Source organism: Helianthus annuus, chromosome 10, assembly GCF_002127325.2.
Source record: "Helianthus annuus cultivar XRQ/B chromosome 10, HanXRQr2.0-SUNRISE, whole genome shotgun sequence".
Taxonomy (NCBI): domain Eukaryota; kingdom Viridiplantae; phylum Streptophyta; class Magnoliopsida; order Asterales; family Asteraceae; genus Helianthus; species Helianthus annuus.
In genome coordinates this window covers 53,541,896-53,555,806 of record NC_035442.2, presented here as the reverse complement: position 1 = coordinate 53,555,806, position 13,911 = coordinate 53,541,896, and positions in this window count along the sequence as shown.

The window sequence follows — 13,911 nt, the reverse complement described above, 5'->3', positions numbered from 1 at the left end:
AACAAACATTCATCGATTTCTAGGGTTTTTATGTTTTATATATTACTGTTTCAAGTTTTATGAATTTAAAATATATTTCTAATACTACATATTGATTTCAAACAGTTATTTTTTTGTACGTTTACGAATATTATATTATATTGAAATTATTTAACATGTTAAATTCCATAATTTATCTGTTTATATCAGAGATATCATATAGATTATGGTTTTAGTCACTGAATGTTAGAATTGTAGCTAGGTATTGTTGTTTAACTTTAGATTAGTGAAATTATATGATTAATGTGTTCATCTATCATTGCCTATATGGAAAACATATTATATGAATATAAATTCGTTGTTGTTCAAAAAATTATCTTACTTGCTACCTAGACTAATTTTTCATGAGATAGTTGTTTGTAGTTAAAACACATATGTCAAAACTCATGCCTTAACCATTTGTTGTATTTTTAGGGTGGCATTGATGTCTGCTACTATTGATATTACAAGATACAAGGAGTATTTAAGAGATCTTGGTATCAAATTATGTATTTTTTTTATCGTAAAAATATTAATTTAACGTGTTCATATTTTTTTTTTAAATTCCGAATATTTTGCATAAAAAGATATGTAAAAGCTATTCTAATTACTTAACATGTTAAATACATGGTTCCCTGGTTCCTCACTTTAATTTAAACAAAAACTGATGGCTATCCGCTCAGACTTTTAAATGATGCATTTTAAATTATCACTTAATATATTTTTTGTTTTGGTGAAGCGTTATAACAGAACAATTGTTGAAAACCTCACTGAGGAAAGTGTTAGGGACTGGGAGTCTGGGACCATGTGATGGAGCTGTTTTGTAGCCTTTTGGTTTACTTTTTAATTAAATCATGACTGGTAAAGAAATGCTTCAATTGCATAACAGTCTTGGTTAAGGATTATATTTTTTCATGATTCGGTAATTGGATTCAAACAGTTGAAAGTTCACCCAACAACTCTCTAGGCAGGGACAGCGCAAGTACGCTTGTTTTGACTGTGGTATGCATGGATTTAATTTACCTCACTCATATCATTTTTATATAAAATTTCCCTTTTCACTTTTGTGTTGTATTATAGAACTTTGTTGATTTTGCTGGAAGTGAGAGCGCATCCCAGTCACTAACAACGGGTACAAGGTTAAAAGAGAGATGTCACACATACACCATAGCCTACTAACACAGGGAAGTGTAATTCGAAAGCTATGGTTAGTCAAGTTTTCTTCCCTTTTTATCTATAATCGAGGTTGCAAAATGGGCGGGTTGGATTGGGTTGGGTGATAGGTTATGATGGGTTTGGGCCAGAATGGGTTTGGGTCAGGATGGGCCAATTAAAAAAAGGTTAGGATGGGTTTGGGTTACGATGGGTTTGGTCAAGATGAGCTAAAAAAATAACTACTATGTTGGGCCTAAATCCATTTAAAGTTAACAGCTTTCATCCAGTTGGATAACCTAAATTTTACTCTACAGAATTAGGCCTGGTAAACGGGTCGTTCCGGGTCAGGCAGGTTTAGGTTGCGGGTCAGAACGGCTTTGATCAAAACACTTTGATTCAATAAAGGGTTTTTTTAGTTAGGGTCGACATGGGTTCGGGTCAAAACGGGTTACAGGTCAGAATGGGTTCGTTTAGAAAATGGTTAACCAACCGCTCGACGCGTAACCAGTGAAGGTTATGCGCGTTCAAGCGTCAATTATGTGTGCAGCCTCTGTTACGCATACCAAAGCTGGGAAACGTGAGTTCAACGCCATGTAACACGCGTAAACCGGCTCCAGTAAGTAAGCGATTAACGCAGCTCTCGATGCGAAATTAGCTTTGCACGAGTAATCGGCGACAGTTACGCGCATTCAATCAATTGTTACATGTGTTTAATGCCAGTTACGCGCGCTCCGGTGTCGTTATGCTCGTTTAGGCGTCACTTATGTAGGCAGCGCTTATGCACGTAACATTGGTTATGCGTGTTTAAATGCAGGTCACGCATACCGGTGCGGAACACCCTGTCATGCGTCACGTAATGTGCGTAACCCAACTTTGATACGCACTTAATCCAGTGCTCGACGCTTAACCAGTGCGGGTTACGTGCATTGAAGCGTCAGTTTTTCATACTTAATGCAGGTTACGCACATTTCGGTGCCGATTACGCATGGGTTACTCATCGGGTTGCGATATCGGATTTGTTAGAAGTTCTTTATCTTCTATCTCAACTTATTCACTAATGTGCGCAAGAAGGAGTACACCATTTGCACCTGTTTGAAAAATAACACCAACCCATGTTGACCCGCCAACCCATTCTGACCTGTTTCATTAGAATGGGTTATTTCAATCAACCCAGACTCACCCATTCAATGAGAAACAGCCACCCATATCAACCCAAATGTTTTTTAAAAACGACCCATATCAACCCAATTTTGGGATGGCAGGTTAAAATTGCCAGGTGTGTCTATATACAGTCACTTTATTATCATTATATAATCACTGAATGTGAGGCAATCAAAATAACATTTTTTCTGTGATTGGATACAGCAAGGGAAGAAATAGGGCAGTGGGCACATACCATTCAGAGATTCAAAGCTAACACGCATACTGCACACAATCACTATTGACATCATTATTACCTAGCATCATTAGACAATATTCAACTAATGAAAAGGATCTGCATGGACACATGGGGACTGAAAAGGTATATTGTATTGTTTTAAGACTATGGGGTATGGGGCGGGGGTTGGGTACAAACGCCCAAGTCACCACCCCGGGTGGGATTGGGTTTCGGCGTGGCCCCTTGGGCGGGGGTTTCAGCCTGGGCGTTGGGCGGGCTTAGCGGTCTTCCGTGACCTGCTCTCATTGGCTGGGTTGGCTAGGCTATAGGTGGCTAGGATTTAAATTTAAAAAACAACCGTTTGGCCAAGCCAAACCCATACCGACCCACGCGGGCTAGCCATGCCGCCATACCGACCAAACATGCAACTCACCAGCGGTGCCCCTTGAAGTCCACTTGTCAACCCATGCGGCCATGCCCCAAATCCTCGCCCCACCATACCCCACGGTCTAACCTTACCCAAAACAAAGGGCACTGTTTACTTAAAAGTTAATGAAGCATGAGGATTCCATGAAAGCATGCACGTGGATTGAAGTGGTAGTTGGTCTTCTTAATTTCTTATCATTCTGATGGTGTGAGCAAGGAAAGTGAACAACCAAACCCTGTATAGAGTTGAAATTAACCAATGTATAAATATAATACACTGTCATACTATTTATAATTCATTTCATATTTACTTATGTTAGTATCATCTGACAATGTAAATATTTAGCTTAATACTAGTTAAAATATTACCTTGATTAAAGTTTATTTCTTGTATTCGTTTTTAAACATGGTATTACAATAGTTTAATTGGATTTAAGCAGTATAAAGTATTAAATAAAAATTGTCAAAGAAAATAGGAAAAAAAGTACGAGTCTAATTTTTTTAAATTAATTAATTTAAATTAAATGTACCCGAAAACAAAATTAGGATGGTAAGGCTACATGGTGTAGAATAAAACTCTCATGCTAGTTAAATGAATTTACACCTTAGCGTGTTTTGTGATAATTTAAAATGTATTTAACATGTTAAATATATCAAAAAATCAATTTAATATGTTAAAAATTAACTATTTAAAAAAAAATTGAAGCTTTTGCATATAAATATATGAAGAAGTCATTTTCATATAATATAACATTTGTAAAGTTTATTTACCTTTTATTTAACCGTGTTTTAAGCTTTCTTTTATTTATTTTTATTAAAAAAGATCTTACATGTATATATATGTAAAATTTTTGAAAAAGTTAATTTTTAACATGTTAATTTAATTTTTATAATATATTTAACATGTTAAATATCTGGTTCCTCAGTTCCTCACATTAAATATCATTATAACATATGCTTTATCAGAAGATGGTGATAACAGATCGAAAACAAACGATTTTACATAAGTAGGCTATCTTACATGTTGGATATGTGTAACTAAAGTTTGGTTGGTCATACGTAAGTATGAGATTTATAAATTATGTCATAAAAGCACACATTTTTGCGTGTTTTGTTATAATTTATAAGATTACTTTTTTAGTGTTTTCCAATAAACCCTCCCCGTATATTATTGCGTGTTTTGTGATAATTTAAATGATAATTTTTTTAGTGTTTCCCATTAAACCCTCCCCGTATATTATAAGATTACTTGTTTGCAGTTAGTAAAGACAATAATTTAATATGTTATGAAAATATAACATCAAAACTCATGTTTTTTTTAACATGTTAAGTTTAATTTTTAAGAGTGTTCCTCGGTTTCCCACTTTTTTAGTGTTTTCCAATGAACCCTCCCAGTATATTATAAGATTACTTGTTTGCAGTTAGTAAAACAATAATCTAACATGTTAAGAAAATATAACATCAAAACTCATGTTTTTTTAACAAGTTAAATTTAATTTTTAAGAGTGTTCCTCGGTTCCACATTTTTTTAGTGTTTCCCAATGAACACTCCCCGTATATTATAAGATTACTTGTTTGTAGTTAGTAAAAACAATAATTTAACATGTTAAGAAAATATAACATCAAAACTCATGTTTTTTTAACATGTTAAGTTTAATTTTTAAGAGTGTTCCTCGGTTTCCCACTTTTTTAGTGTTTTCCAATGAACCCTCCCAGTATATTATAAGATTACTTGTTTGCAGTTAGTAAAACAATAATCTAACATGTTAAGAAAATATAACATCAAAACTCATGTTTTTTTTTAACATGTTAAATTTATTTTTTAAGAGTGTTCCTCGGTTCCTCACTTTTTTAGTGTTTCCCAATGAACCCTCCCCGTATATTATAAGATTACTTGTTTGTAGTTAGTAAAAAGGGGAATTGGCCTGGAATAATCCGACTTAGACCTTATTGGCCATTAATAATCCCACCTCAAAATATTCCCCCCACCAGTCTCACCTTTCACCTATTTTTCCTACAATGGTCCCCCGTTAAAAAAACTTAACGGAGTTAAGTTCTTTTCCAAATTACAAATAGATTTTTTAGGGCTTTTGATCAGAACGATGATACGAGTCCATTGATATAAAACTTACTTCGAAATGGTGCTCCAAGTGACTTGATTTTGGTTAATTGGAAATTTAAACACCCGAATTGAAGCGCCGTTTTCATCGTTTGGAGCACCGTTTCGAGGCAAGTTTCACATCAATGGACTCGTATCATGTTCTAATCAAAATCCCTAAAAAATCTTTTTGTAATTTGGAAAAAAGCTTAACTCCGTTAAGTTTTTTTAACGGGGGACCAATGTAGGAAAAATAGGTGAAAGGTGGGACTGGTGGGGGGAATATTCTGAGGTGGGATTATTAATGGCCAATAAGGTTTAGGTGGGATTATTACATGCCAATTTCCCTAGTAAAAACAATAATTTAACATGTTAAGAAAATATAACATCAAAATTCATGTTTTTTTTAACATGTTAAGTTTAATTTTTAAGAGTGTTCCTCGGTTCCCCACTTTTTTAGTGTTTCCCAATAAACCCTCCCTGTATATTATAAGATTACTTGTTTGCAATTAGTAAAAACAATAATTTAACATGTTAAGAAAATATAACATCAAAACTCATGTTTTTTAACATGTTAAGTTTAATTTTTTAAGAGTGTTCCTCGGTTCCCCACTTTTTTAGTGTTTCCCAATGAACCCTCCCTGTATATTATAAAACTACTTGTTTGCAGTTAGTAAAAACGATAATTTAACATGTTAAGAAAATATAACATCAAAACTTAGATCACTAATTGTCACAAAACTCCTAATCAAATTGAAGAAACAATAGCGGAAATTAGAAATTTACTGAACAAGAATAACATCACCTAACCGAATCCGAGTCGTACCTGAATCAATAACTCTACATGCATCCTTTTTAGTACAAAGTAGTTATCATATGCATCTACTGAGTCATGTACCTTACCTACTGAGTCAAAACGCAGAACTATCCTCAGGCGTTGGAAGATAATCGGAAAAGAGTACCGGTGGATTTGAGTTAACATTGATTTTTTTATTCCTAAAATGCCCTTCCGTGTATTTTACAACAACTGAAATCGGCATAAAAACCATCCGTGCCATCACAATTGAAGATGAAGAACTCGATGGAGTCAATTAGAGCATCTGTAACTTTTTTTTGTACAGCACTTAGAAAATTTATAGCACAGAAAATATTGTTTAAAATAATTGTTTCACATGACAACTACTATAAAAAACAAATTAATAAACAAGTTTAACAAAACTAAAACTAAAAGGTTGAAATCTAAATTCACATAAGAGCAAATAATACACCTGTATGTATGTATGAGACTTTGTAAGTAGCGTGAATTGAACTTTCAAGGATCTGTTAGGTTCTTGAGTAACATTTAATGCCACTTTAGTCTATGTTGAGAATAAAAATATCAGTTAACATGTTAAAAATTCACTTCCGATCTTACAAGAATACTTCAGATCAGTGAACCACAACACGAAATTCACTTCAAAAAACTAATTAAAATCTAGATCATCGTTAGTGAATACCTGTACACTAACATACAAATGAATCTAATCAGTTAATCACACACTAAGAATAGAATTAACAGACCTGATCATCTTAAGCACGAACAATGGAAAAACTAACATATCTGTTCACCTTTGAAACCGCCGGAACAAAATCGGAATCAAAAGTAATAGATCTGATCATCTCTTAAACCGCCTGAACAATGTCGGAATCAGAATTAACAAATCTAAGCATCTTTCAAACAACCAGAACGATATCGAAATCAAAATTAACATCTCCGGTCATCTCTGAAACCGCCGGAAAGAGATCGGAATTGGAAGCCGGAAGCAGTGGGTGTCGTGTGGCAGAGGGTTGAGTTCTCCGGCGAACTACGCAATATTCTCCAGTCACCTAATTAAAACTTTTCATAAATTCCAAATATGCCCCTCCGTGTTTTTTAAGCCTTACAAATTTAATCTAATCTTAACCATTGATTAACTTAATCCAAGGGTGTTCCCTGTGTAACACCCCGTGTTTTCGAATGTCAAAGTCAAAGTCAAAATCCAAGTCAAGGTTGACTTCTTTGACTATAAGTAGTCTATTTCGTGCTTTTATTTTAGTTGTATTATGTGGAGTAAGTGTTATTAATCAGAAATCAAAGTAACCGAATGTTTAATCAATGCGAACCGCTTAACGACCTTGAATAGCAGGAAGTAACAATGCGATAAAGTCAACTAATCAGTAATCAAGCTAAGCGAATCGTCATCGAACTCGAAGCTCGAATTATGCGAACTTTAGTGTTATTATACGTGTGTGCGCGCTTTATGTGTTAATTGTGCGTGTTTACTTTATGTTATGTGTGTGGTAATCAATCGAATCGAAACTCGAAAAGCAATCGAACTCAATCACATTGAATCAAAATCGAAGTCGAACATGAAATATAGATGCTTATATGTAGATATAGTGGTTGGGATTAAAAGTAATTTGAATAGGAAACTCAATCGTATTCGTATCATCTTCAATCGAAATTGAAACATAAAAAATCGTCGCCCGAATGCTCAAAACATGTTTGGTCAAACTCATGGTATATCTTCTATGCGAAGAATTATGTGGTTTTCGTAGTAAACTATTTAAAACATGTTCTGAAAAATCTAAAAACTTGAACCTAGTTTTTAATAAAACTATTAAATAAAAGAGACAATATTTAAGATATAAAGGTTAAACGAGTGATGTACATGTTACATGAATAAGTAATGGGTTGTGTTTGGATATAGCGATTCAACCTGTCAACCTGACACGATTGATACCCCGACTAAAAATCATAAGTACATTTAATAAAAAAGAATTACATTATGAATCTACCATTAGTGAACCAATTAGAGAACATATCCCCAGGTATACTAATATATTTGACTGCCCATAACACGGTTCAAAATACATCACGAGAGCTGCTACTAATGACAAGGTAACTACTATTTGATATACTCATCTGTTGCTGCCTCTTAACTTAAGCCACAAGGTTGGGTCCGTCTCATCCAACTCCATATCACACCGTTTATCAACTGCATTAAATGAAAATCTAACCTTTTTAAAGGGTGCATATATCAACCAAATCTGATTTCAGGAACTAGGATATGACACCTGGATTGAACCGAAAAGAGTGCTTTTAAATGGTGCATATATCAACTGAAGTGCTTTGTTAGAGACCGAATGTAACAGGCAAGCTGCCCAGAAGCTTGAGAGCTACTCGATATCGGCTTGGTTAAAAGCTCGAAAAGGCCGAGCTTTAGCGAGCCTGAGCCTGAAATACAAAGCTCGTTTAGGCTCGTGCGCCTAAACGAGCCCAAGCACCATTTTATTTTTTATATACAATATAATAATAATAATAATAGTGATGATCACATTGGCGAGCCGAACTTTTAACTTTGATGCTGTTCCCAAAATAGCTTGATCCGAGCTCGAGCTTTGGATTTTACTCGCGAGCCGAGCTCGAGCTCAAATAAGTAGGCTCGAACCGAGCCGAGCTCGAGATTTATAAAAACATGACGAGCCGAACTCGAGCTCAGTCGAGTTCGGCCTTGGCCCGGCTCGTTTACACCCCAACTGGTGGCTTGAGCTTCTTGGGCCGCCTTTTGTTTTGTTTCCGTTTCTACCTCTACTTCAAATAAACTGTTTTTTATTTAAAAATTCAGAGCTTTTGTATATAAAGATATGTAGAAGCCATTGTACTAAAAAAATCATTTTTGTAATTTTTTTACCTTTTATGTTATTTTGTTTTTAAGCATTTTTTGATTTTTTTAATTAAAAGGGCTTCTAGATATATTTATACGCAAAAGCTTTGAATTTTCTTTTTGAAAAAATTAATTGTTAACATGTTAAATTAAGTTTTTATAATATATTTCATATATTAAATACATGGTTCCCTGGTTTTGTATTTTTTACGTTTTATTTAAATGTTTTTTTAAATTTTATAAGCTTTTGACTTTCTTTTTTTTAATAAAAAGGCTTCTAGATGTATTATATGTAAAAGCTCCAAAACGTTTTTTGAAAAAAATGATTTTTAACATGTTAAATTTATTTTTGTAATTTATTTAATATGTTAAATACATGGTTCCCCTGTTTGTAAATTTTTTATTAACTGGCTGTTGATCATTTTTTGAATTTTTTAATTAAAAAGGCTTCTAGATAGATTTATATGCAAAAGACCAAAAAGTGATATTGAAAAAATTAATTTTTAACATGTTAAATTGAATTTTTATTATATATTTAACATGGTTCCCCGGTTTCGTTATTTTTTTTACCTTTTGTGTTAGTGTGTTTTTAAGCATTTTTAGAAACATGTTAAATTAAATTTTTATAAAATATTTAAAATGCTGAATACATTGAGTGTTCCTTGGTTTTTAATCTTTTTAACGTTCATTTAAGTGTTTTATGCATTTTTTGAAAAAAACAATATATTTAACATGTTAAATATTTAAATTGCAAATACATTGTTCCTTGGTTTTTTATTTTTTTTTATTTTTTACCGTTTATTTGCTTCAAGTAACATGTTAAATCTATTTTTTATAATATAATTAACATGTTAAATATATGGTTCTCAATTTGTAATTTTTTTACCTTTTATCAACTGTTTTTAAAATTAAATTTTAAAAACATGTTAAATTAAATTTTTTATTTTTGAATTTTTTTTATTAAAAAGGCTTCCACATATATTTATCCAAAACTTTTTTTTATAATATATTTTAACATGGTAAATTAAATTTTTCTAAAATATTTTAACATGTTAAATTAATTTTTTTAGAATATATTTTAACATGTTAAATTAAATTTTTATAAAATATTTTAACATGTTAAGTTAAATTTTTTTAGAATATATTTTAACATGTCAAATTAAATTATTATAAAATATTTAAAATGCTAAATACATTGTTCTTTGGTTTATAATTTGTTTTACCGTTTATTTAAGTGTTTTATGCATTTTGTGAAAAAAAACAATATATTTAACATGTTAAATATTTCAAATGCTAAATACAATGTTCCTTGGGTTTTAACTTTTTTTACGGTTAAATCTATTTTTTATAATATATTTAACATGTTAAATATATGGTTCTCAATTTGTAATTTTTTACCTTTTATTAACTGTTATTAAGAAATTTTTATTTTTGAATTTTTTTATTAAAAAGGCTTCTAGATGTATTTATTCCAAAACATTTTTTAGAATATATTTTAACATGTTAAATTAAATTTTTATAAAATATTTTAAGATGTTAAATTAAATTTTTATAAAAAAATTTAGAAATTTTTTATTTTTGAATTTTTTTTATTAAAAAGGCTACTATATGTATTTATTCCAAAACTTTTTTTAGAATATATTTTAACATGTTAAATTAAATTTTTATAAAATATTTTAACATGTTAAGTTAAATTTTTTTAGAATATATTTTAACATGTTAAATTAAATTTTTATAAAATATTTAAAATGCTAAATACATTGTTCCTTGGTTTTTAACTTTTTTTAGAGTTAATTACATAGTTAGTCCGTGTGGTTTGCACAAAATAACATACTTAGGTATTAATAGTTTAAAATCACCTTCTAGGGTATTAACTTTTCATTTTGTAACGTTTGGAGGTATTAACTTCTAGGGTATTAACATAGTTTGTCCTTGTGGTTTGCACAAAATAATATACCTAGGTACTAATAGAATGTGATTTTAAACCTACAAATAACGTTAATACCTCCAAACGTTACAAAATAAAAAGTTAATACCCTAGAATGTGATTTTAAACTATTAGTACCTAAGTATGTTACATTGTGCAAACCATAGGGACTAACTATGTAATTAACTCTTTTTTTTACCGTTTATTTAAGTATTTTATGCATTTTGTGAAAAAAAAACAATATATTTAACATGTTAAATATTTAAAGTGCTAAATACATTGTTCCTTGGTTTTTAATTTTTTTTACCGTTAAATCTATTTTTTATATTATATTTAACATGTTAAATATATGGTTCTCAATTTGTAATTTTTTTTTACCTTTTATCAACTGTTTTTAAGAAATTTTTTATTTTTGAATTTCTTTTTTACTAAAAAGGCTTCTAGATGCATTTATTCCAAAACTTTTTTTAGAATATATTTTAACATGTAAAATTAAATTTTTATAAAATATTTTTTATAATATATTTTAATATGTTAAATTAAATTTTAATAAAATATTTTTTAGAATATATTTTAACATGTTAAATTAAATTTTTATAAAATATTTAAAATGCTAAATACCTTGTTCCTTGGGTTTTTAATTTTTTTTACCGTTTATTTAAGTGTTTTATGCATTTTGTGAAAAAAAACAATATATTTAACATGTTAAATATTTAAAATGTTAAATACATTGTTCCTTGGTTTTTAATTTTTTTTACCGTTAAATCTATTTTTTATAATATATTTAACATGTTAAATATATGGTTCTCAATTTGTAATTTTTTTTACCTTTTATTAACTGTTTTTAAGAAATTTTTTATTTTTGATTTTTTTTTAAAATGCTTCTAGATGTATTTATTCCAAAACATTTTTAGAATATATTTTAACATGTTAAATTAAATTTTTATAAAATATTTTAACATGTTAAATTAAATTTTTATAAAAAAAAATTTAGAAATTTAGAAATTTTTTATTTTTTTATTAAAAAGGCTTCTAGATGTATTTATTCTAAAACTTTTTTTAGAATATATTTTAACATGTTAAATTAAATTTTTATAAAATATTTTAACATGTTAAATTATTTTTTTTAGAATATATTTTAACATGTTAAATTAAATTTTTATAAAATATTTTTTTTAGAATATATTTTAACATGTTAAATTAAATTTTTATAAAATATTTAAAATGCTAAATACATTGTTCCTTGGTTTTTAATTTTTTTTACCGTTTATTTAAGTGTTTTATGCATTTTGTGAAAAAAAACAATATATTTAACATGTTAAATATTTAAAATGCTAAATATATTGTTCCTTGGTTTTTAACTTTTTTTTACCCTTTATTTGGTTCAAGTAACATGTTAAATCTATTTTTTATAATATATTTAACATGTTAAATATATGATTCTCAATTTGTAATTTTTTGTTTACATTTTATCAACTGTTTTTAAGAAATTTTTTATTTTTGAATTTTTTTTAAAAAGGCTTCTAGATGTATTTATTCCAAAACTTTTTTTTTTAGAAAATTAATTTTTAACATGTTAAATAAGATAACAAATGGCACATAATAAGATAACAGATGGTAATTTCGACTCGTTTTTCAATTCATGGATCAACTAAGAGTTATATTTTAACTCAAACCAGTTCAATGCGTACAAATGTTTTTATATTAAGCGCTATTTATCCATAATGATAACTATAAGGACAAAGTGTTTGGGGTTGACATGACCCGACCCGTCTGACCAGCCCAATTTGTAATCACTACTCGCTAGATTTGCCTATAAGAAGTTGGAAACGACGTTACCTGTTTGTATCCCTGGCCAACAAAACGGGTGCGAAATGTAGCACCAGTTGAGATCAAAGTGCCTGACTCACTTGTAATACTAGCATCAAGAACAGTTTGCTCTACGGAAACTGGAATAGTTGTTGCAGGATTTGAGTTACCAAACAAACGACTGCCATAGATGTACCTGCAAGCAGCTCAAATCGGAAACGAAAACTACTGAAATGTCTAGAATACCCTCAAAATCATCGACAAAAAATATTATCACAGAATGTAAACTATACCTACCTGCAATACATACGTATCTTAATTCTGGAGTATAAACTGCTTTCCTACGGTTTTTCCCAACGTAATCCAACAGACCCCTTGTCTGATCAACAACTCCGGACACCCCTTTTGGCGGTGGCCTAGCTATTAACATCAAAAGTGATAATAAATCAGCGTTTAAACTTTAAAGCATCTATTGTCATGAATTGACTTGAAGTTTAACGCATCTGGTATATATATACCGAAGGGGAGATCCCAAAGTGAGAAGAAAGGAAATATTATTATTTGCCTCGGTGAACTCTTCCATATACACCCGAGCCAATCATCTTCCTGCAGAGTGTCCGATTTTAGATAATGTACCACCTGCAGAGTGACTAATTTAAGATTTAACAAGTCATTATTTAAAAACAAAAGAATCAAAACGATGGGTATTTTAGACAGGTTTATCAACTTCAATATACAAAAACTAGTTTAGGACTTCTCCATGCATCTTTTAGTGTAACTTGCAAGAGCTCATGCAAGCTGGTAACAGAGTGTGAGCGAAACAGGTAGAGAAGAGTCGAGGAGTCGATGCGTTAGTGAAGTCGGTAATAGGGTAGGATTCAATGTCTAGTGTCGAAAAGGTGCTATGCGGGTTGTGCTTGTGATGATAATGGTCGGGGACTCAAGTTGTGTTCCAATGAGCTAGTGGTGGAGTGGTAAGGGAGAGACCTTGTGTTCCAAGGGACTCAAGTTCAATTCCTGCCCCTAGCATTTAGTTTCTGCGGCACCTGGTGATGATGGGAGACTAGGCGAGTAGGCGGCGATCGCTAGTTCGATCCTTGAACTGAGCGGGTTTTACCTCACCGCACTGTCGTGCCTTCGGGCGAGTGTTCACGGGCTTCGGCCCTAGGTGGGGGTTTTCCCCGGTTCGGAAGGCGAGTGTATCCCGATGTGGTGAATTTCGCCAGTAGCCCATTTGGAGGATTCGTTGGCCGTTCAAAAAAAAAGATAATGGTCGGGGAAGGTGTAGCGGTGGCGGTTAAGGGCAGAGAGCATGAGAGCTTTAAGTCAGGTGGTTCCGGACTTCATGAAGGAGGCCAAGAAGATGTCGGTAGGGTGTGATTTGAAATAGGTATGTAGAAGCAAGTTGGTTTAT